At 38.3% G+C, this 26,497-nt stretch overlaps 1 protein-coding gene across 2 annotated transcripts in view; it reads right to left on the bottom strand.

Moving 5' to 3' along the window:
• MACROD2 (mono-ADP ribosylhydrolase 2) overlaps positions 1–26,497 on the bottom strand; it is a 1,910,609-nt gene that overhangs the window by 538,103 nt on the left and 1,346,009 nt on the right. The gene's annotated exons all lie outside the window — the stretch shown is intronic.

The following is a 26,497-nucleotide window of genomic DNA, read 5'->3' as shown; positions in this document are numbered from 1 at the left end:
ATCCTAAGGTTGCTGTTTGAGGCTACCAACTTTCAAGATGGTTTGTTATGCAGCAATAGTAACTAGAAAGTTCATTTGATTCTATAGCCATTAACTGAGGGTCAACTGGGTGGAAACGCTGGGCTATATACAGTGGGGGGGTTTGCAAAACTAATAATAAAAATAAGCAGTATTTCATTTAAGCTTTAAATGGTCATACAATCTGTATAAGATAGGTATTGTTATCCCTCCATTAAAATAAACAACAGGCCACAGGGGGGTTAATTAAACCACAATAGTCCAGCAAGTATGGACAATACTGTAAGTCTAAGGACTTCTATGTCCTGGAACAATGTGTTTTGATGGTACAGTGTTGTGTCTTGCCTTCCTGGAGGGAAGAGTCTAGTAGAGAAGAAAAAAATGTAACACATAACCCTATTATTCAGTAGAACATAACGAATGTGTTAAGAAAAATACAAAATTAATTTTTTTAAAAGACTGTATTTATTTATTTGAGAGAGAGCGAGCAAGAGAGAGAGCATGAGCAGGGGGAGGGGCAGAGGGAAGAGGGAGAAGCAGACTCCCTGCTGAGCAGGACTCAACTCCCCTCCTGAGCCAAAGGCAGACCCTTAAGCTACTGAGCCACCCAGGTGCCCCTACAAACAAAATTTATTGACACATAGAGCAGGGAGAACTTATTTCTGGCTGGAGTAGAAAGAGACAACTTCAATCAAATAGGTAGACAATGATATCTGATTACATCCTCTAAAGTAAATCCATCATGTAGGGAAAACACCTTTGGCACCTTTTAGCAAGAATCTAATGCAAAAACACATTATGGACAAAGTTAAAGGGAAGCTACCTGTAGTGAAGAAGACTGAACTTTTCTTACTCATCACGTCTCCCTCTACGCTCATCCCCCCATCACATTTAGAGGGTTTGCTCTGGGACATACAGAGCTCATTTTAAAAATCATTGATCTGATGGAAAAGATCACCAATCATACGCAAATTTCAGAAAGTCCATGGCAATTTGAGAGAAAGGCAAATTCACTCTTTTGAGTGCTGTGTCAGGACTGAGCCAGGCAAACAAAATACTAGTTATTTTAACCGAAACTGCAACAGAGGGATGGGTTAAACAGGTTTTGGAGGACCTAAAGGTAACATATGCACCGCAAGCAGGAAGTAGCTACCACTCTAAGGGCTAGTGGACAAAGGCAAGAGGTTTTGGTTATTGGAACTCCGAAGCTTGGCAGAGAGCCCCCTGCTGAGCAGACCTGTAGCCTTGAGGAACAGCACTACTCATTTGTTGCTACAGGCTCAGGACCTTGCCAGGGGCAAACCCAGGGAAGGGTTTGAAGGGTGGCAGGGCTGACCACCCCGGAATATGCTGCTTTGCCATAAGGATTATCCTGAGCGAAGGGCACTTCAACAAACAGCAGGTGCAAAAAGGGCATTCTACTCTCCCCCTTTCCTCCTGAAAATGGGAGGAAAAGATTGCCCTGTTAAAGATGCTTCCCTGTACCAGAGGAAAAGAAGCTCATGTCAACAAGGAGTCAGAGCTGAGAGAATTCTGCAGGAACCCACTCGTTAAAAGAATTTGTATCTTCCTTCAGTCTTTTTTAGTTACTTTTCCACAGCTGCTTCTCTTTTTTCAACCTAATATAAAAGTACTTAGGCTTTGCCACTCTCTGGGTCTTCATTTCCATATGAGGGCTCTTGTGTCATGTAGAACTTAACATACATTCATATGCTTTTTTCTCCTGTTGATCTGTCTTATAGCAGTTTAATTCTCAGGCCCAGCTGAAAAGCCCTGGACTGAAGAGGTAAGATCTTGCCTCCTGCACAGGGCGCTGCCTGCTGGTGCTGCTATTTCTCAGGAGAAACCATAGGCCCAGTTCCAATGTGTCGAGGGACAGGGAGGGTGGGCTGAGTGCCACAGGCAGGGTGAATGGTGTGGCTGGTGATACCAACAGGAACAAGAAGCAGATAGGAAGAAGCACAGACAATGAAAAGCAATGTGCCACCCTGCACCCCCTTCCCACGCCCTACTGCCTTGCTCACACATCCCTGCCAAAGTGTTATGCCCTCGCAACGGAGACCAAAGAAGCATCCACCCAAAGGAGCCATTCTACTGGAGAAGCAAAATTGAAAACAGCCCATCCAGTTAGATGTGGTTCTAGACTCTCTAATACCAGTGCAGCTGGCCTAGAAAGAGACTACTTTCTATGAAGGCATTTAGAGCATAGCACCCTTATAGCTTAAAAGTATGAATTCCATTTCCAATATTGCCCACTTCCTATGATCAAGTCTGTCCACGCACAAGGACAATGATGCCACACTGCTCCTGGCTGACAGCAAACATTAGATACCATCACATGGCAACATCTTTTATAAGATGCAGTAATGTCAAAGATGTGAAAATGTGAAAAAAATGTATTTTATATTTTATATGTATATTATATTTATATATTTATTTATATACGCAATATATCTTCACAACCAGATAGCCCTCCTTAATGGCAGGGTCCATGACATATTTATATTGTTTTCTCTTTGATCTAACAGCTTGGTATGTAGATTCACAGCCAGTCTGCGGAATTAAATTAAATTTAGTAAGACACTGTTATAGGAGAGATACAATACAAAGTGAATCATCCAGGAAGAGGTCATGCACATTCCCCTCTAATATTTGCATAGCTTTCAACGGCATTGTCTCCTTCTGATTTTGAGGTAAATGCAGTAGAAACTGTCAACCCTATTTTAAATTTGAGGAAAATGGGGCTCAGAAACATTAAATGATGTTCCCAGGAACACATGACCAGTAAACTGTAGGGTCAGTCAGTCCTGGAAAGTGGTGAATGTGTGCTGTAGCCACAAGGGTGGTAATACACCAAACACTCTGGAGTGGCCAAACCAGAACTAGAGAATTAATCAAGTCAAGAAACAGCTTGCCTCCTCTCTCTGTTCCTCTCTCTCTCCCTCTAGAACAGTCAAACATCTTGTACTATTTAAGACCCTGAAAATCATTAAAGAGGAACCAAAAGAGTAAAAAGAAAATGCCCCAGGTGGTTAAGATTGATAAAATGGGTACTGCTTTGTTTTGCTTCTTTGATTTACAGAAATAAAGAATAAGTAAAATACTCAGAAAGGGAAGTATTTCTTTTCTGTATATGGGCTTGAATGAGACCTCTGTGTTCAATTTAAGAAGGAGGAAATGCATGCATTTCAGGAAAACTTCCTTAAAATTCTTCTTCACAGATTTTGTTTTTATCAAGATTGAAAATTAAATAATTCTAAGATCAATAAGGGGGAAATATTTATTAGTCTTCAATTTTGCTCCTCTATAAAACTGATGATTATGGTTTTGTATGTAAATTTCACAATCTCCTCTACACTTTTGTGTTTCTTTGCTTTTAATTTCAAAAAATATATCATGGACATTCTTCCATGTCAATATGCACAGATATGATGCATTGTTTTATTTTTTCATAAAAAAGTATTATGTATGCTTCATAACTTATGCAATCATTTTATTACCCATAGGAATTCAGACTTTAACCACTACTAACAAAGTTGCAATAATAATCCTTATACACATATTCTTAAATATTGATATTTCTACTTCCAGAAGAAAGAGTCCCCAAAGTGGGATTACTGATTTAAAGGGATATGCAAATTTTAAATTTTAGAAGCTAGTGTTTAATTACTTTCCCCAAAAAAGGCAGTCAAAATTCACATTCTCATCTCTGTAATATAATACTGCTAATTTTTCCACATCTTTGCTAGCACTGGTTATTATCAGTTTTTTTTCTGTTTTCCTTTTTCTTTTCTTTCTTTTCTTTTCTTTTCTTTTTTTTTTTTTTTTTGGCCAATCAAGTGCATGGAAAATAAAATTACATTATTTTGATTTTTGTTTTCCTGATAGCTGGAGATCCTTCCATATGTCTACTGGTCACCCATATTTCCTTTATTATCACTTTTCTATTGATGTCCTTTGTCCATTTTTCTATAGAATTGCTTATATTTTCTTCTGAGAGTTTTTTACATTCTAGAATGTTAACCCTCTAGTTGTCAAGTATGTTGTTTTTTTCCCATTGGCCATATTTTAGTCAATTCTAATATCCATCCAAAATCTTCCCATTCACATGAGTATACAAGTATTACCCTAAAATTTATTCCAAAATTTTTCAAATGTAGGTTTTTAATCCACATGTACTTAATTTTTCTGCTTTAATATGAGATAGACTTATTTCTCATATCAACATAGTTCATTAAATAATTATTTGTGGAACATCTGAACTCACATTGTTTCCAACTATATATTAAGTGCATTTATGAACTCCCTACTCAGTGAGGGGAACTTTTTGATGCATTGAGACTGGTTTATAACATTAATTAAAGGAAGCCATGAAATAAGAGGATGTTGTTTCTGGTAAACTGCTCTCAGCAATTTTGAACTTGTTTTAGAAGGTGCACAAAAACCTTAGAAGCTGGAGTCTTTAATTTTAGAATTATGAAACATACAGTAGGTTTTTAATAATGAAAGGAGTAAAGCAAATAAATAATGAAAACAAATGCTTCCCTAATGGACATAATGGATCTTCATAATGGAAAGAATAAATTGAATGTCAGACATTTGCCAAAATATTTTTGTTTTGCTTTTATTTGAACACTGTAGGAAGACAACTTTACAACTAGAAAAATAATAAAATAGACACATAAAGATTCTTTGGATGATAATTTTGTGTCATTTGGGACTATTTAGGCTGCAAGTGATAAATGAGGCAACTCAAACTTGCAAGGTTTTCTATTGACTTACATAACTAAAAATTTTGAGAGTTGCCTCACTTCGGGAATGGCTCAACCCAGGGATCTTTATGTTATCATCTGAAAGTAGGCCCTTTTCATCTCTGGGATTTTCTTTCATCCATGTTGGCATCACTCTTGCGTTCAAGTTTTATTATAATGACTGCGAGCAACTACAAGTCTACATTCTCACAGGTTCGATTTCAGTGGAAATGATAGTGGTAACTCTTTCTGGTACCTCCCAAAAACTTACCACTCTACAGGGATCAGTGATCATGTGCCCATGGCTGAATCAACTTCTGCAGCCAGAAGAGTAGAATCAATCTATTTACCAGAATTCTGCCATCTACCCTTCCTAGATTAGTCAGTGTGGCCTGTCCTAGGTTACAAACTACAACCATGTGGCTGGAGATGGAAATGAAAAAGAACTCTGGACTGAGGGTGAGGGTGTGCCCTCAAAAAATTAAGAAAAAAAAAAGAAAGAAAGAAAGAAAGAAAGAAAGAAAGAAAGAAAGAAAAGAAAGAAAAAAAATGGTGTACTGCTCTGTCTTATTTGAAGAAATAAAAAGAAATGCTGAAAAACTGAAACAAAAATTTCTACCATAAGGATCATCTTCGTATCCTAATAATAACCTAAAAGTCTCACTGTCTATAAGCTTCCAGGAAAGGGAAACTATACAGAAAATGATTAAGTCATTAGTGAGAGATTATACTCTATTTCCCATTCCCCTTGCCCAGCTTATTACACAGTTGTTAAAACTTGACAGGCAGCTGTAATCCTTGCCAGTTTAGAGAATCAAGACTGAAAAGTGTCTTGGACAATTATTAAATAATGATCAGAATGGAGAGCATTTAGCTTCATTGCAAGATCAAGGAAACTTCTATAAAAGGACAGTGGGGGGGAAAGGCTGCCATTAATATGGCAGGTGTTAAGAAGCTGCTTCAGATGTTGAATATGCAGCACAGAGCTTCTAACCTCCTTCTTCTGCTCTAAATGTCTTCACCGTGGATAATTACGTCCTTCCTGCAAATGAGCATCCATAATAACTCCACGCTCTAATGGGGTGAGCGGGAAGGGGGGATGCACAGTAGATAAAAATGACTTTGGACAGATAGCAGTCATAATGTATAGATAGTAATGAAAAAGAAATTATAGACAAGAGATTTTATTCTCTTTCTACAAATTTTCATCAATGGAAAAAAAGGCTAGTTTCCCAGCTCTAAATCTTAGCAATGGTTTTAAAATATTGTACCCTCAAGACATGTTTATCCCTTGATCTCATCAAACCTACAAATTGCCTTCTGATACTATTCTATCCTCCATGCTTCTTATTAAGTAGGCTCTGGGCAGCTCTGAGAACCTCCGAGAATGTCTGTATTGGGTTCACTAGTGGAAGTTCCACTTGCCCTTCAAGATGAGGGCAAGCAACCTTGGACCTCTGGCAAAGGATCTAGGACTCCTCAATGTTTACTCAGTATGCATCACTGAGGGGCTGAAAGTGAAAGGCCAGGAGCAGGTGATGGAGCAATTCTCTGCACTGGACCTAAGCCAACCTCCTTCAACCTGGCGCAGATCTGCCAAGCTCCTTGTACACAATGAGGAAGGGACTCAGGAAATATTTGTGGAACTCTGAAAGAACTAAATGAATATTATCAATATCAATCTTCTAACAGCACGCAGTGGACACCTATTCAATAAATGGCACAATCATTTTTAACAGCTCATCCCCTTTATCTCTCCCAAACAATCTTATAATGTTTATAATCTTACTGTTGTTCTCTGATTCAATGCTAAACAAGCCTATAAGAATATTGGTGTTCACTGGATACATTTCAATTCTAAACCCATGTTTTTATCCCCAATGATGATTTTTTGGTTAATACTGCAGTAGATCCATGAAAACAAAGTTATCTTCCTTGAGAAATCCAAACATCTTCCCGAGTTTGACCATAAAAATGAGGCTCTGTTCCTCGATGTGAGACAGGAATCCATCAAAATTCTAGAGGAGAACATAGGCAACAACCTCTACGACATCGGCCAGAGCAAACTTTTTCATGACACATCTCCAAAGGCAAGAGAAACAAAAGATAAAATGAACTTATGGGACTTCATCAGGATAAAAAGCTTCTGCACAGCCAAGGAAACAGTCAAAAAAACTAAGAGGCAGCCCACGGAATGGGAGAATATATTTGCAAAGGACACTACAGATAAAGGACTGGTATCCAAGATCTACAAAGAACTTCTCAAACTCAATACACGAGAAACAAATAAACAAATCAAAAAATGGGCAGAAGATATGAACAGACACTTTTCCAATGAAGACATACAAATGGCTAACAGACACATGAAAAAATGTTCAAAATCATTAGCCATCAGGGAAATTCAAATCAAAACCACACTGAGATACCACCTTACGCCAGTTAGAATGGCAAAGATAGACAAGGCAAGAAACAACAATTGTTGGAGAGGATGTGGAGAAAGGGGATCCCTCCTACATTGTTGGTGGGAATGCAAGTTGGTACAGCCACTCTGGAAAACAGTGTGGAGGTCCCTTAAAAAGTTAAAAATTGAACTACCCTATGACCCAGCCATTGCACTACTGGGTGTTTACCCCAAAGATACAGACGTAGTAAAGAGAAGGGCCATATGCACCCCAATGTTCATAGCTGCATTGTCCACAATAGCCAAATCATGGAAGGAGCCGAGATGCCCTTCAACAGATGACTGGATTAAGAAGCTGTGGTCCATATATACAATGGAATATTACTCAGCTATCAGAAAGAACGAATTCTCAACATTTGCTGCAACATGGACGGCACTGGAGGAGATAATGCTAAGTGAAATAAGTCAAGCAGAGAAAGACAATTATCATATGATTTCTCTCATCTATGGAACATAAGAACTAGGAGGATCGGTAGGGGAAGAAAGGGATAAAGAAAAGGGGGGTAATCAGAAGGGGGAATGAAACATGAGAGACTATGGACTATGAGAAACAAACTGAAGACTTCAGAGGGGAGGGGGTGGGGGAATGGGATAGACTGGTGATGGGTAGTAAGGAGGGCACGTATTGCATGGTGCACTGGGTGTTATACGCAACTAATGAAGCATCAAACTTTACATCGGAATCCGGGGATGTACTGTATGGTGACTAACATAATATAATAAAAAATCATTAAAAAGTAAAAAAAAAAAAATGAGGCTCTGTTGTAATTATTACTCAGGGCCTTCTACGAAAAAAAAAGGCAGAATATATTTCCTTTTTATGAGTTAGTTTCTGTATGATTTGTCTGAACGCTGTGGTCATCCTTGGTCTGCAAGGAAATGGTTTCTGAAAACACGTGGATTCTCTATTACCCAAACTGTCTTTGGAAATGCTCAGAACGGTTGGAACCAAGCCCTGTATGGCAGATTTCAGCATTAATAGACCAAATTTCCTTTTATTGGTGGAAATAATTGGAAAAATGTAACTTGAGAATTGAGGGTTTAGAAAATAGAACTAAATAATGCCTGCCATTTATTATGGAAGGATCTTTGTGAATCAGATGTGGCATTAAGCACTTCGATATATTTTTTCATTTAATGCAGAGCAGGTCTATTACTTTATATTCTATTACCTCCATTTTACAGAGGAGGAGAAACCACAGCTTATAGAGATCAAAAATTGGAGCAAGAAAGAGATAGGATGTGAATCCTGGTCAAAGCAACTTCAAAGGCCTGAATTGTCACAGGACACCAGACACCTCTTAGGACCTGAAACTTATTTAAAATTCAACTAAAGCAGGGGCGCCTGGGTGGCACAGCGGTTAAGCCTTTGCCTTCGGCTCAGGGCGTGATCCCGGCATTATGGGATCGAGCCCCACATCAGGCTCCTCCGCTAGGAGCCTGCTCCTTCCTCTCCCACTCCCCCTGCTGTGTTCCCTCTCTCACTGGCTGTCTCTATCTCTGTCGAATAAATAAATAAAATCTTTAAAAAAAAAAATTCAACTAAAGCATGTCTTAAAGTGGCCAAATAATGCAGAGCATTAGCCATAAGACACAGTGACCAAATAAGAGATTTCTGCAACAAAGACAGAGGAGTTTGTCAACAAATTTTCCACCAACATTAGAAGAGTTGAATAATATTCTGGCTTGTGGTCATCATAGTTATGAGAGTAATGCTCAGATAAAACTGCATTTCAAAGAAGTGAATGGGACTGCTAATTCTCCAAACGGGCAAAACCAGTTGCTTTATATTTCAATCTAATATTTTAGTTAATCCATATTTTTGGGAACCAATTACAGGAAACAGATTTGTAACAATGCAAGATTATATCCAACTGTACAAGTAGGTATCAGAAAGAATATGGAGATGATGGTCAGTTTGGTAGGTTGAGTTGGACAGTGCAAAAAGTTTTATGGACTTTCCATATCTATCATTGCATAGTTTAAATTTCTTAAAATAGAAATGTCTTAGATGCAGAATAGTCGGGCCGAAAATCCTTGTCAAATTCTAAATCCTCTAATAAAATCAAAAGTAACAGAAAAATTAATTCGAGCACTAGAATTTCAGACTATATACAATAAGTACAAGACAGCCATAATTATTTTAATTAATCCTTACATCCAACCCAAAGGATGTCCAAAAGTCAGATTTTTTTTTTAAGAAAAAGAATAATGAATTCCATTCTCCTTCCACAGTTTCAGTCTCTGCAGGTGTTAGCTTATCTGCTCAAGACCAAGACAAAATGAAGTGGTATGATGTCAGTTGCACACTATAAAAACTGAGAGCTAAAACTAAAACTATAAAGTCTATAGTAGGCAAGAAAATTTCACTTCTACCAGCCCAGTAGATCTCAGCCCTGGATGCACATTAAAATCCCCCAAGAGACTGAGCAAACCCTGACGCCCAGGTTACATCCAAGACCAGTTACATCAGAATTTCTAGGAGCAGGATGGAGGCATTGGTATTTTTTAAAGCTTGCTGGGTGATTCCAAAAGGCAGCCAAGGTTGCTGTACTAAGGAACATGGGGAAAGGAAAGACCAATATCAGACCTTCCTCTGGCGCTGCTTCTAGGCTTCCTGCAAGTTAACTAAACTTGGCAGTAAGAATCTGTAGCCTTGCCCAAAGACTCAGTTCAGGTCAACTTGAGTTTACCTACTGATGCAAAAAAATCATAACCCTGCCCTCAGGGAGTTTGTTCTCAGTTGCAGGATGTGATTTGTAACCACCAATAACTGATTGTGATGGAATTCAATGAGAGCAGTCAAACTTGTGTCCTCAAAACAGCAAACCACAATGGGAATACAAAAGAAAGACACATTCCTGGAGGTGATGGTAAGCAGAAGAGATACCCCAAAGCACTTTCATGGAAGAGATAATGTCTAGGGAAAGGTACTCCCTAGGGCAGGAAGCATGTAAGCAAAGACCAGAAGTACAGAAACAGGAGACACATTTTAGGAAGAGCTGGAACATGGGTAATGTAAGGAGAATTGGATCATACAGTTCAAGAAGATTCTTTTCCATTTCAGATGCCCAAAGACTTCTGTGATTCCCAGTATCTGCTTCTAGGATTCTAGTTGTCCCAGCAATTACTGTCAGACACCGCAATTATCACTTATACATATAGTTCCCCAAAAGGGGATGGTTAAAAGCACATTTTTGTAGAGATACCCTGCTGCAAGCAACCTGATGAGGTCAACAGAACTATTCCTCAGGCTTGTCTAGGTCTTTATTAAGATCATAAAAGAGAGATTTCACAAAGCAGAAAGCTCATTTTTAGTTTATGGATTTATGAAAGGAGCCAGTTAGACTGGTGAAAATGTCAATCAATTCTTGTCTTAAAAAGTGAGCTGAAATGAGAGGACAGTCAGCCTCTAAAAGGTTGTAACCCACGTAGGAAAACCGAGCAGGGAGGTTACAGTAGAGTGAAAAACTGATAATGAAAGCAAATCTGCAGTGAAAGCTTAAGTAATTAATTCTTCTTCCAAATATGCATCAAACTTCACAATTATAATTTCATAGGCTGCGTCTATGAAAAGATTTTGACAGGCCTGACAGTTACTTGCTCAAAGCCATATGATATTTCATAAGCAGAATTCTTAAATATAAAGTCATCAGTATTTTGTATAAGAATTGCTTTGTACATTTTATGGTAAGTGCAGTCACCCAAGGGTATGTACATAAATCATACATCTGAAGGGCCCTGATAGTTTCATTTATCACTTGTTGAATGTTCTGGGTCGCTCAGATGTTAGAGATACTTTCATTCCTGCCCCTGATTACCTATACCTAATAAAACAGTGACAACTCATTAATCAGTCTCCAAAATCAGTGGACAAGCTGCCACCAACTGGAATCTCCATTAAATCGATGACAGAGACGTGGGACCAATATGTACACTCATTATCTACATCACAGCTGACATTGCTAGTTTGAAAGGAGAGGTTCTATTAAATGGGTCCACTGTTGACTGCTGAAATAGTTCTCTACTGCCAGGAAGCCCAGGGTCTCAGAAAATGCAGAAGAGGAAAGCCTCTACACATCATGAGGATGCAATTCTTGCTGTTGGCTAAGGAAATGCCATCTGAGGTTGGGATGCCTGGGTCCAGCCAGTCACCATTTTGACACTGGGGGTCTCTGCATGAGCTAGAGCCAGGTGCTTAGCTGTTCTGAGTTTCCTCATCAATGAGAATAACAGAGATCACACCACAGATTGTTTTGGGCATTAAATGGATTACTCCACATAAAGCAACTGACACACTAGCAGGCAGAAGGCACAAGCAAGTGCCAATAACTACCTACCATCACTGTTATTAATATTTCCTCTCCATGACAGGTCACTTACACAGTTGAAAGCATTTCTTTGAAGGAAGTTGGCCTGGAATGTTGGGCTGCTTCTCACGGAATTGCAAAAGGAAATGTTAAGACTATTTGTGATAAATACACGTGTGTGTGTGTGTGTGTGTGTACTCGTGTTTATATATGCAAATATACTTAATATGTATATAAATACACAAAATCATATCTGATGGATAAATAAGACTTAAAAAGAGAGACAAGATATTCATATCAACCCATCATTCTTCCTAACCTGAAACATCTAGAAAAATATGGCAGTGCTGTGACTATCAGTTGCATAATGAATGTGTGTGTGCACAAGCATGGGAACATATGTGTTGAAGGAGGAGGAGACAGTATTTGTTAAGGTGAGAGCAGAGGGAAAGGGCAGTGTTAAAGCAGGATGCTTCCAACCTACAACTAAGAATGCTTTAAAAACTGTTAATCTAATAATGCTGTGTTCTTATTAAAGACACAGCTGAACAAACATATGATAATTAAGGCACACGAAAATAATTTAAAAACTTTGGTCATAACCGCATGTCAGTTGAAAAATCATCTAAAGCTCACAGACTATTGGCAATTGGCTAGGGACACACCTTCCCAATTGTTCAGCTTTCTCCAGAAACCCACAATTCATGTTTTTAAAAAGATTTCATTTATTTGAGAGAAAGAGAGACAGAGAGAGCAAGCGAGCACAAGCAGGGGAAGAGGCAGAGGAAGAGAGAAAGGCAGAAGCAGACTCCCCGCTGAGCAGGGAGCCCGACATGGGGCTCAATCCCAGGACCCTGAGATCCTGAACTGAGCCAAAGGCAGGTGCTTAACTGACTGAGCCACCCAGGCGCAAATCCCACCCCCCCCCACCCTGCCCCGTTCTGCCACACGCAATTCATTTTCCAAGCAGAGTAAGGATGTGGTGCATAAAGCTGGGATTGTGTAGATACCATGGGTCAGTGTTAGAATAATCAACGACTTCAGTCTAATATCCAGATTTCAGCATAACCATCACAGTTGCATATGGATTTCCCATTCTACGTCTTTAAGCCCCTCAGCTGATGAAAACGCTAGAGATGCTGGGATATACCCAGAAAAAAAAAAGATGTGGATTCTTTAGACCAAATGCTTGCTGCAGACTTGAGAACTGATGAACGTGTATTAGGATCACAATGGTATATAGTGCATCAGACACCATGAACCTTTCTAGAACAGAAGAATGTTTCCCTGAGTACTATTCTTTAACATGGAGAAGTAAGGACTGCTTTCAGATACACCTCTGAAGAATCAGGGGGAGTTTCTATCCCCACATCTGCCCTTTCCTTAGTTAGCTAACCACCTCTCAGCTGTACAGTGGGAATAATTGCACTGACCTATTAAGATTGTTGTGAGGGTTCGAAATAGCACATAATACATCAGGCACAACTGCAGGTATCCAAGAGATAGGAACCAATATTATAATTGAATTAAAGGTGCACCTCAATTCAGTGAGTATATAACCATTTTAATCTAAATTGAAAAATCCAACATGATATAAAAGCATTTTTGTATTTTTAGGAATAAACCAAAATAATTGCTTGTTAGGAATGGCTAAATTAGTTGTGCTTCCTGGCAAAATTTTATTGGAACAAGAGGTGAGAAGGGTGGAGAGGGAGAGAGGGAGAGATTAAAATAATGATTCCATGATTCAATGAGCACTGGAATCTTTAGGTTGCTGGGATTAGATTTAGGAAATTATTATGTCTTTCTCAAAGAGAGAATGAGGGGAAAATAGAAACTCAGGTACATAGTTTCAGATACATATATATATATATTTTTTTTCTTGTAAAACGAAACAAAACAAAGCACTAATCATTAGCAGAATGTCCAATTATGTACCTCTGAGGAAAAACTAAAGCACATGTCCTAAATAGTGTGTTCGTTCATGTCTGGCTTCTATGTGACTTTGGTCAAGACACTGATACCCTCAGTCTAGTGCTGGGAAATGCTTTGCTATAATTTGGACCTCAGCTTCCATTCTTTAAAAATTAACTTGAGTTACTAAGTAGAATCTCCAGTTCTAAGTATAGGGGGGGGGGGGGATGCCTTTCTGAGTCAGTACTGGAGATAAGTTTTAAATGCACCATTTTCATTAAACTTTATTTATAGTCAGTCTGAGAGAGGTGGAGTGGAAAATTTAGAGACAACACTACACAATTGCATAGTCTGAAAAATGATCATTTTTCCCCCTAGGAATTAAAACATTCCACTACTGGGGCGCCTGGGTGGCACAGCGGTTAGGCGTCTGCCTTCGGCTCAGGGCGTGATCCCGGCGTTCTGGGATCAAGCCCCACATCAGGCTCCTCCGCTGTGGGCCTGCTTCTTCGTCTCCCACTCCCCCTGCTTGTGTTCCCTCTCTCGCTGGCTGTCTCTATCTCTGTCAAATAAATAAATAAAATCTTTAAAATAAAATAAAATAAAACATTCCACTACTTACCCATAAGACCCCGGCCCCGATTTTTGTGAAAGCCGATGGCGCAGCCGTGAATACCACCGCCCACAGTTAGAAGCAGCAGGGGTAAACTTGATTAGAAAAGAGGCGGCATTATGATTCTTGTTTGATTTGACTCAGCTACATACCATCTCTTGAGCCTTTCAGTGGAGACATGCGAGAACAGAGACTCTGACTTCGATGGACACCTAACATCACAGGCAGACCAATACATAGCTTGGCTGTCTTTTACAAAGAGCGAGTGTCTCAAACTATGATTTTCTCTTCAGTTATACTGGCAGTGCAGGGAAGCAAACTTGGCTTTTTAAAAAAATTCTTGCTTTATTCTTTCTTTCTTTCTTTCTTTCTTTCTTTCTTTCTTTCTTTCTCTCTTTCTTTCTTTTTTTGGCATCTTCTTATTGTCAGCGTCCACCTCTTAGGAGCTTCCTGCCATCTGGTAATTTCCTAGAGCCTGAGGCACATTTGTTAGAATTATGACTAAAATAAGAGCAAAGAGGCCTTGAGCAAGGCCCGGGAAGCTTTCCTATGGGGAAAACTTAACGAACTTTATTACAGGGACTGGGAATATTTGTGAACACTATTTTTAAAGGTATTTTCAGGTTCTTGGTTACAGGTGTAGAGAAAGTGGTCCAGGAAGTGAATTCTGATCAGCGCGTGGAAGGGGCGCGATGTCCCACTACCTGGCGCTCCTGGATGACAGACCACAGACAGGCAGCAAGGACAGAGAGACGCGCTCCTCTGGAGCCTACAGTAGGTGGAGACCAACTTCCAAACGGTCAGACACAGCATTGCTCTTCAGGGTTCCGCCGGGCCAGGCTGTCCTCGCCCATCTGACATGCCACTGCCCGGTCTGCCTCCGCAGCAGGACGGAGCCCCGCTCCTTCCTCTGCGGTGCTGATGGATCAGGTATCCGTGGGGCCCCGAGGAAGCCCTGATCGCATTGGGCAAGCTCCGAGATGCAGAGCGAAGGGTTTGTTTACGGGTGGTGGTAGTGACAGGCAAACCGCAGTGTCCCCTTGTTCAGTCTAATGGGGTGAATTGAAAGATTCGGCTGTCAGACCAGCGTGAGGCCTCATTTTTCTTCTCTGCCGCATAGGGTGCCCCTCGCTGCAGCTAACATTTGATTGTGATTAATTTGTCAGGGATGGCTGTACAATGGAAATGGAGAAATGGATTGCCAATTACAGCTAGTCTTCTCTCAGCCTGCTTGGCAAACGAGGGCCTTTCTGCAGGGCTGACAGCCCCAGAACGCACTGGATTGAGCCTGGGAGGGAAGGAATCCGTTCTCAAGTGTGTTTTAAAGATGAGGAAGAGGTCAAAGGTGGCCCCTTTTTTTTATTTACCACCCTTCAAGAGACTTGCTGACCTGTGTCCTGGCTTTCTCCTCTAGCACCTTGGGAGGCAAAGCCACTCTGAGGTTTGCTTTTCATTCTGTTGATTTAAAATGCTTTGTACTTCTGATTTAAGTCTTAACAGCACAAATGAAAGGTGTGAAAGAGTTGTTCCATGCTTCACACTGAAAATGCCCAAAGGGAAGTATATCTCTGATGCCCTGCAAGATGTTTAGAACATGCTAATTGTGGGTGAATGGAAAACGCATTTAGGCATGCCATCTTTTTTTTCCCTTCTATTTCCATAAGACAATAAACAATTTCACATTGATAGCTATGACAAAATAGCTTTTGTTACTCGTTCCCTCATAGAAGAGATGACCTTTTGTAATTTTAACAATATCCCAAAGGAATGGATTACTAAACAAGGAAATGTCTTTAGCTGCCAAGCCTGGTATGTCTTCTAATCAGATTCTCTTTCAGATGGTGAATGACAGGGATGCAACATTGTGCACTTGGAGAAACCACTGACAAACTGACATCGATATTTGTAATTCTAAGAAACCTCACTGCACCTCAGAAATACCTGAGCTACAACTCTTGAAGGACGGCACTGTTAATTTATCCTCACATTAAATGATTTGCTCTATTTACAGGGGTGGGAGTAGGTGAGGTAAGTCTTGCTTTAGTGAGAAAAAATTCACTGCCATTATCTTATAAAGAATAGATGAAAAAGTGAACACAATTATTCAACAGCAAGAAGATTAAAAAAATTTTAATATCCTACAACTTTCCTAGGGTTTGAGATATTAACAGCACATGTATCACATTCTCTTATATTCATACACAAAACACACACACATAAAAAATAATATATTTTCTACTATATATACACAAATATAAAATATAGCTATTATATTACACACACATATATACATACACAGAGAGAATGTATAACATTATATATACCTATAAATATTATTTATATCTATAAATAATACGTGATAATAGAAAAGTATTACCTTGCAATTATAAATAAAATAAATAAATAAAATAAAAAAATATAAATAAAAGCAAAAGGGATTATTTGTGAAAGAAATAGATAATGATTAATTAGATGCCCGTTTAAAGTTATGTATATCTTCCAACTCTTTTTTTAAATAGTTCATGTTTTTCTTCAAACCAGCAAGCATACATAGGTATAAGCATATATTTATAGTTTTACAGTTTAATACATACTATTTCACATTCAGTGACTTAAGCATATAAAGCCTTTATTATATGTATATGTATATACATATACACACATTTACACACACACATATATACTATATATGCATATTTATAAACGCACTATAATATATAATATATATGTGTATGACAGTATACATGTATGTATATATAAACAAATATACTATATATAACATGTAGCATATATATGTGTGTATGCATATGCATATGTAATATATATGAATGCATGTGTGTATATATAAATGGTTTGACATATATACGTATGGGTGTTTAAAATGTGACTTATGTCATCAGAAGAAAATTTGGGAGAAGTTTTACAAATCTTGAAGGGAGAAGCCCTTCCTAAGTTGGAAACCATGTAGAGAAAAGACTGATAAATTTGGTTACATTTATAGGCTAATAAATGGAGTGAATATTTCTTTTTTTGGAAAACTGCACAAGAAACTCAACAATGGTTGCTTCTCAAGAGGGATACTGGTAGTTGTAGGTAGGAAGAGACCAAAAAAAACCTTTATGACATTTTATACTGTTTTATTAATTTTTACTATGTACATATATATTTTTTAAAGATTTTATTTATTTATTCGACAGAGATAGAGACAGCCAGCAAGAGAGGGAACACAAGCAGGGGGAGTGGGAGAGGAAGAAGCAGGCTCATAGCAGAGGAGCCTGATGTAGGGCTCGATCCCACAACGCCGGGATCACGCCCTGAGCCGAAGGCAGACGCTTAACCACTGTGCCACCCAGGCACCCCTACTATGTGCATATATTATTTTAACAATTTAAAACACAGCATTATTTACAATAGCCAAACTATGGAAGCAGCCCAAGTGTACAATGATAGATAAATGAAATAAATGGATAAAGATGATGTGATACACACACACACATATACATATATATATAACATATGTATACACACAATGGTATATTATTTAGCCATAAAAAAGAACAAAAGCTTGCCATTTGCAACAACATGGATGGATCTAGAAAGTATAATACTAAGCAAAATAAACGAGTCAGAGGAAGACAAATACCATATGACTTGACTCATATGTGGAATTAAGAAATAAAACAAATGAATAATGAAAAGAAAGAAAGAGAAAGAAAGAAAAAAAGAAAAAAAGGAAAAAAGAAAGAAAGAAAAAGAAAGAAAGAAAAGACAGACAGACAAACCAAAAAACAGACTCTTAGCAGTAGAGAACAAACTGAGGGTTACCAGAAGGGAGGTGGGGGGGTGAAATAGGTGAAGGGGTTTAAGAGTACACTTATGATGAGCACTTAATGCTCATAGTGTTGAATCACTATATTGCACACCTGAAACTAATGTAACACTGTATGTTAACTATACTGGAATTAAAATAAAAAATAATAATAAAAAAGCACAACCTTTTAAAAATGTCCCTCAATCTCCTATTCTCCTGGGTAACATTAATGCTATATAAGTGTTCAGATGCTTGAGCCATTTTATTAAATAGGAGTCCTGCCAAGGCTGGGCGGTGATCATGACCGTCCAATCAATTACTAGCCAAGGCAAAGTGGGGGTGTGTGTGGCTATTCATTCAGCATGTTCCATCCTCACCAGTAAGGGGACAGGGATCCACATGGTCCTAATCCTCTGGTAACTTGGAGTTTAGACACTAGTGAAGACACTAGTGGGAGTGGGGATGAAAAATTAATGAGTGCATCTCATCACTGAATTTTATATCCAAGTCCTAAAGTACAAATGATCTGCCACTAGGCAGTTGGATTATCTGTTCTGAGCCATCCAGCAGTCTTCAGGATGGTCCTCCAGGAGGAAAGAGACCATTTGCAGAAACATTATCTAGGATGACTGCAAGAGGGATAAATGCAAACATTAAAAAGCCTCGTTCTTTATAATAAGACAATACATTTATTTGACTGCGTGTACTATAAGAAAAGAAAAAAAAACCTCCTAGAACAAAATATAAGAACTATAACTACATGTTGTCCATGTTCCAAAAACTGCTATTTCCCATTTGATTATCTGGAACTTATAATTCAAATTTCAATGAGAAAATACTGTACATTGTATTTCTCGTGTCTGGACTTGCCCCAAACTGATTTAATTTATAATGAAGGTAGAACATAGAGCATTACGAGAAAATGCATGCATTCATTTAACAAGACTTTACTGACTCTAACCTGCATCAGACACTGTATGGGGAACTGGGAAAACAGGGATGAACAAAACCAGACACTAACACTGATAAAATAATAACCCCAGTAAACGTGAGCTGCAATTATAATGAAGGCTGTGAAGGAGAGACACATAGTGCCTTGAGAACTGGTAATAAGAAGGTTCAATCTGATCAGGGAGGTCACAGACAGCATCCCTCCAGAGACCATGCTTGTGTTGGTTAACCAACTGAAGGGGGAGGTAAGGGCTCTCCAGGCCAAGGGCACAAACAGCAGAACAGAGGCCTGGTAGGAAGGACAGAAAGGCAGACAGTGGGGCTGGGTGCAGAAAGTTAGAAGAAGCCAGGCACAAGATGAGGGCAGGTGAGCGCTCTAAGATCATGTTGATAGTTTTGTCTTTATCCTATGAAAATGTGCTCAGAATTCTGGATTGAGTTCCCAGAAACACATCTCTAGGGCAGGGGACTCTCCTGCCTTCTAACCTCCCGAGGAATAGGAATGGAATTTCTGTACTCTACTTTGCCAATGGTGAGTTCCAATCCTATAACAGGGTATTCCAAAGACAAGGGGTGGAGGACTGGGCAGCAGAGTAGAAACACAAGGGGTTCTGGAGTTGGGAATTGGAAGAACATTGAGATCATGGCCTTCTATTAATAAAAATCTTTGGGATTTTTTTTCCAGCTTTACTGAGAAGTAATTGACATATAACATTGTGTAAATTTAAGAGGCACACTGTACATAAAACATTGTGTAAGTTTAAGATGCACTTAAGTGCATTATATATATTAAGTGATTTAATATATATATATATTGCAAAATGATTACCGCAGTAAGGTTAGTTGACACGTCCATCACCTCACAAAGTTACAAGTTTGTGTGTGTGTTTGTGAGAACTTTTAAAATCTACTTTTAGCAACTTTCAAATATACACTCTAGTATTGTTAACTATAGCCATCATGCTGTATGCTGTATCCCCAGAACTTATTCATAGTATCTGTACAGAAGGGGGATCTGTACCCTTGACAATATTCACCCATTTCTCCCATTCCCCACTCTCCTCCCCTGGCAAAAACCAATCTGATTTCTGTTTCTATGAGTTTTTTGTTTGTTTGTTTGTTTTTGTTTTTGTTTTTTGTTTTTAGATTCCACATGTAAGTGAGATCATAGAGTATTTGTCTTTCTCTGACTTATTTCACTTTGCATAATGTCCTCAAAGTTGAACCATGTTTTTGCAAATAGAGGGATTTTCCTTCTTTTTTTATGGCTGAATAATACCCCATTAATTATATCCCATCCATTATATGTATATCTCAAATTTTCTTTATCCATTCATCCCTCAATGGACACTTAGGTTGTTTCCATATCTTGGCTCTGATAAATAATGATCCAATGAACACAGGGGTGTATATATCTCTTTGAGACACTGATTTCATTTCCTTCAGATATATACCCAGAAATGGAATTGCTAAATCATAAGGTAGTTCTATTTTAATTTTTTGAGAAAACTCCATACTGTTTTCCATAGTGGTGCACCAATTTACATTCTCACTGACAGTGCACAGGGTTCTCTTTTCTATATATTTCTTGTCTTTTTTATAATAACCTAGAGGTTATATCCCATTGTGATATCCCAGGTGGGGTGAGGTGAGGTGATATGCCATTGTGTTTTGATTTGCATTTCCCTGATAATTAGTGATGGTGAACATATTTTCATGTACCTGTTGGCCACCCATATGTCTTCCTTGGAAAAATATCTATTCAAATCTTCTGCCCATTTTTAATTAGATTATTTGTTTGATATGGAGTTATATGAATTCTTTTTATCTCTTGGATATACATATATATATGTGTAGCCCCTTATCAGATTATAATTTGCAAATATTTTCTCCAGTTCAGTTTGTTTCTCCTTTCATTTTGTTGATTTCCTTTGCTGTGCAGAAACTTTTTAGTATTATGTACTCCCACTTATTTATTTTTGCTTTTGTGGCTTTTGCTTTTGGTGTCAGATTCAAAATACCACCAAGACCTTTGTCAAAAGAGCTTTACTGTCTCTATTTTCTTCTAAGAGTTATGGTTTCAGATCTTATGTTCAAGTCTTTAATCCATTTTGAGTGAATATTTGTATATTGTATAAGGTAATGGTCAAGTTTCATTCTTTTGCATGTGGCTGTCCAGTTTTCCCAATGATATTTATTAAAGAGACTGTCCTTTCCCCATTGTATATTCTTGGCTCCTTTGTCATAATTTTTTAAAAATATTTTATTTATTTATTTGGAGAGAGAGAGAGAGAGTGAGAGAGCATGAGTGAGCAGGAGGGGCAGAGAGACAGGGAGAAGCAGACTCCCACTGAGCAGGGAACCTAACACAGGCTTGATCCCAGGACCCTGGATGGTGACCTGAACCAAAGGCAGATGCTTAACCAACTGAGCCACCCAGGTGCCCCTCTTTGGCATAAATTAATTGACCATATACGAGTGGGTTTATTTCCTAGCTCTCTATTCTATTTCATTGATCTATGTGTCTGTTTTTATGCCATACTGTTTTCATTACTATAACTTTGTAGAATAGCTTGAAACCAGGGAATGTGATGCCTTCAGCTTTGTTCTTCGTTCTCAAGGTTGCTTTGGCTATTCAAGTTTTTTTGTAGTTCTATACAAATTTCATGATTATTTGTTCTATTTCATTGAAAAAAATGCTATTGGAATTTCATAGGGCTTGCACTGAATCTATAGATTTGAGTAATATGGATATTTTTAAAATATTTGTTTTTCTAATCCATGAACACAGAATATCTTTCCATTTAATTTTGTCTTTACAATATCTGGTAGTTTTCTACATACATGTCTTTCTCCTCCTTGATTAAGTTTATTCCTAGGTATTTTATTCTTTTTGACTCAATTATAAATGGGATTTTTTATTTATTTTTCTTTGATAGTTCATTATTAGTGTATAGCAATGCAACAGATTTCTGCACATTGATTTTGTATCTTGCAACTTTACTAAATTAATTTATTAGTTCTAACAGTTTTTTAATAGAGTCTTTAGGGTTTTCTATATATAATATCATGCCATCTGCAAATAGTGACAGTTTTACTTCTTTCTCTCCAATTTGGATGCCTTTTATTTCATTTTTTGCCCAGTTTCTCTAGCTAAGTCTTCCAATACTATGTTGAATAAAAATGGCAAGAGTGGTCATCCCTGTCTTTTTCCTGATATTAGAGAAAAGGCTTTCAGCTTTTCGTTGTAGGTATGATATTATCTGTGGGCTTGCATATACCATGTTTATGATGTTGACGTACATTCCAGTACTTCTGTATCCACTTTGTTCAGGGTTTTTGTCGTAAGCGTTTTTTGTAATATTTCATTCTATATTTGTGATTTATTGCATTTATTGATTTGTACATTTTAAACATCTTAAACCATCCTTGTATCCCAGGGATGAATCCCACTTGATCACGTTGTATAATCCTTTTAATATAATTTTGAATTCAGTTTGCTAGTATTCTCTTGAGAATTTTTGCATCTACATTCAGGTTGCTGGCCTTCAGTTTTCTTTTCTTGTAGTATTCTCACCTAGCTTTGGTATCTGGGTAATGCTGGTCTTGTAATATGAGTTTCCTCCTCTTCAAGTTTTTGGAAGATTTTAAGAAAGGTTGGAGTTAATTCTTTGAATGTTTGACAGAATTCACCAGTGAACCATGTGGTCCTGGGCTTTTCTTTCTTGGGAGGTTTTGTATTATGGATTTGATCTCCTTACTCATTATTGCTCTGCTCAGATTTCCAATTTCTTTATGATTTGTTCATGATTCTTGGTAGGTTGTATGTTTCTAGGACTATATCCATTTCTTCTATGTTGTAATTTTTGGCATCTATTTGTTCATAGTAGTTTTTTATGACCCTTTTAATTTCTGTAGTATCAGACGTCTCCTCTTGCATTTATAACTTTATGTATTTAAGCCCTGTTTTTCTTGGTTAATCTAGGCAGAAGTTTGTCAGTTTATCTTTTCAAAGAACCAACTCTTGGTTTGTTAATGTTTTCTGTTGTTTTCCTATTCTCTCTTTCATTTATTTCTGCTCTAATCTTTATTATTTCCTTTCTTCTGATAAGTTCCGATTTAGTTTGTTCTTTTTCTAGTTTCAAGAGGTTTAAGTTTTTTATTTGAGATCTTTCTTTTTCCTTGATGTGTGTGTTCTGTTGCCCAAAACTTCCCTTTTAGATTTGCTTTGCTGCATCCCATAAGCTCTGGTATGTTGTGTGCCCATTTTCATTTGTTTCAAGATATTCTTTTATTTCCTTTTTTATTTCATCTTTGATCCATTGGTTGCTCATGAGTGTGTTAATTTCCATTTATTTGTGAAATGTCCAGCTTCCCTTCTGTTATTGACTTCTAGGTCATTCCATTGTGATGTGAAAAGATACTTGATATACATTTTATATATATATATATTTTTTTAAAGATTTTATTTATTTATTTGACAGAGAGAGAGACAGCCAGTGAGAGAGAGAACACAAGCAGGGGGAGTGGGAGAGGAAGAAGCAGGCTCCCAGCAGCAGAGCCTGATGCGGGGCTTGATCCCAGAACACTGGGATCACACCCTGAGCCGAAGGCAGACGCTTAACGACTGCACCACCCAGGCGTCCCACAATTTATATTTTTTTGAGTATTTTGATTCATATGATATACCCTAGAAAATGTTCCATGTGCACTTGAGAAAATGTGTATTATGCTGCTGTTGGATGAAATGTTCTGTATGCATAAGTCCATCTGGTTTATAGTATTACAAAATCCTCGGGCTTTACATAGTCCTAGATCAATCTCAATTAACTTCCTTTGATTTCTTTGAATGGCATCAAGGACAGAGCCACCATCTCTTATCATCAGTTACTTCCCCACTAGGTTCTTTCCTACCTCACCCCACTGCACAAAGCAAAACAGTTTTACTTTTATACCCTATTTTTCTAATTCTTTAAGTTAAGCACAGTTTCCTGGAGTTTCTTAGGGTTCACTGCCATTGGAGACAAGAAAATACACTGGTACAGAAAAGGTCAAGAACAATTTATTTAGCATGGACACTTCATTGAGCACTGGAATTCTCTCCTGGAATGGTAAGATGTATGGTGATTATGATGGTCCTGTGGTAGGAAGTGCAATGGAGGCTGAGGATAGCTCTGAGATAGACCTGGAGCTGGAGGAGAGCTGGGTTGGAAGTATAATTAGGGCAACTCCCTCTTCCCACTTGCTAGTTACTTTTAGCAGTTCTGATACTGTGGTCCCTTCTAAGATGAGCATTGCCTCAAGTGAGACAGTAAGTGTAAAGTGGAAGGAGTTACTGGTAGTAAAAGGGATGGGAGCAAACAACACTAAGTGGAAAGAGAAGGAATGCAAAAGATGTTCCTAGGCACAGATTGGTCTGCTCATCCCAGCTCATCCTTGAACCAGTCTCTTCCTGCCTGGCAATGGCTGCCCTGCTGTGAGCTTGCCTGCCCACTTACATCAGCTTCTTTTCTTATGGCTCTTCTCCTTCACCATCTCCTCCCACTCACTGTATTTTCTGTTTCTCACCTCACCCCGTGTCTGGACAAACTACCATGTCTGGTAGTTTGGGAAGAGGTCTGTTGGGAGAAAAGCTAAACTAGGATACCACACACACACACACACACACACCTCTTAGGTCCCAGTACTGCCTTCAACATGTGCAGAGATCTAAAAGAAGGCATTTCAAGTCAAGGTTTTTACATTTCCCAGATTCTGTGATGCATATCCCTGTTTTATCCAGCAAGGAGGCATATTTTCATTGTTTTATGAAGGATGAAAAAAGCTGATGAGTCCTCATTTCCTTCTATATATAACACTGGAAAGTAGCAACTCTGCATACTTCTTTTTTCTTTTGCACTACGGATGAGGAGATAAAATATTTGCAAAGTTGAAAAAAAAAATGAGAGGCAATAATTTAGGATGCTAACCTTTCCCTACGGCAGTGCCAGCAGATCTTTCTGGCTTGCTAAGGGATTCAGAATTTGCAGAAGCTTGGAACCTCTGAGCTGCTGGTGATCTCTTTCACAGATTCTTGTAATTATATGCAAGGGCTGACATTTGTAAGGCTGGTCAAATGTCTGGCTTTTAAACTGGGGCATTGGCAGTGTGCCAGAGGCACCATAAACCACGAGATGGGGACCTTCCTAAGGGTTAATTTTACAAGAAAATTTATTGGAAGACGACTGTAAAATTATTTAATGGGTAAGTAATGTAAAGCATTCTGTTTTAAGAAATAGATTACAATATATATTTATACTTTAAAATACAATATGAGATTCAACTAAAACAAAATTTCCCCCTTGTAGAGGCTGTCTTTGGGGACCAGGAGGACATAGACATATTAACCTTTACCTTTAAAGGGTCTTTGATGATCAAGTGAAAGAGGCACTGATATGATGCAGAGAGACAGGTGTGCAGGTACTTTTTATATAAACTCAATCTTCACAAGTTACTGATGCTGAACCCAGTGGCCTAAGGTGGGGTCCAGAGAAAAAGGATTTAGCTATAAGAAGTATGGGTAGAAGAAAAGGCAAGGTTGGGAATGGGGGCCTAGAGAGAGTATGGGAGTCAGGACCTTTACCGGGATAAGTCTTTGGGATTCAGTTCTGGAAGAACTCCAGTTTAACTCCTTTCTTTTCTTCTAATAGCAGAAGGTACCTATTAATATTATTCCCACCTAGCATATGAGGAAGCATGGAACTGAGGTTCAAAGAAGAGGTTAGTGAGTGGACCATCCTGGGCTGTAATCTCATATCCTTCGATTCTCAAGTTCTTATCCTTGCTTCTTTGCCCTACTGGTGGACATCTGATCTCAGTTCTTCTGTGAACTAGTTAGGTGTAGCTAAGCAAGTCACTCAAAAACTCTGAGTCTCATTTTTCCAAGAAAAATAAGGCGCTAAGACAAGTGTGATATTCAAAATGGCCTCCATTTGGAGTTTACCTTTGTGTATGGTGTGAGAGAGTGGTCAAGTTTCATTCTTTTGCATGTAGCTGTCCAATGTTCCCAGCACCATTTATTGAAGAGACTGTCTTTTTTCCACTGGATGTTTTTTCCTGCGCTATCAAAGATTAGTTGCCCAAAGAGCCGAGGGTCCATTTCTGGGTTCTCTATTCTGTTCCACTGGTCTATGTGTCTGTTTTGGTGCCAGTACCATGCTGTCTTTGTGATCACAGCTTTGTGGTATAGCTTGAAATCTGGTAACGTGATGCCCCCAGCTTTGTTTTTCCTTTTCAACAATTCCTTGGAGATTCGGGGCCTTTTCTGGTTCCACACAAATTTAAGGGCTGTTTGTTCCACTTCTTTGAAAAATGTCATTGGTATTTTGATCGGGATGGCATTGAAAGTGTAGATTGCTCTGGGTAACATAGACATTTTAACTATGTTAATTCTTCCAATCCATGAGCATGGAATATTTTTCCATCTTTTTGTGTCTTGTTCAATGTCTTTCAAGAGTGACTTGTAGTTTCTAGAATATAGATCCTTTACTTCTCTGGTTAGGTTAATTCCGAGATAACGTATGATTTTTGGTGCTATTCTAAATGGAATGGATTCCCTAATTTCTCTTTCTTCAGTCTCATTGTTCGTGTATAGAAATGCAACTGATTTCTGAGCATTGATTTTGTGTC

This window comes from Ailuropoda melanoleuca, chromosome 13 (assembly GCF_002007445.2).
Source record: "Ailuropoda melanoleuca isolate Jingjing chromosome 13, ASM200744v2, whole genome shotgun sequence".
In the NCBI taxonomy this organism is placed as follows: domain Eukaryota; kingdom Metazoa; phylum Chordata; class Mammalia; order Carnivora; family Ursidae; genus Ailuropoda; species Ailuropoda melanoleuca.
The sequence above is the reverse complement of the archived record's forward strand: the minus strand, read 5'-3'. Positions and strand labels throughout refer to the sequence as shown.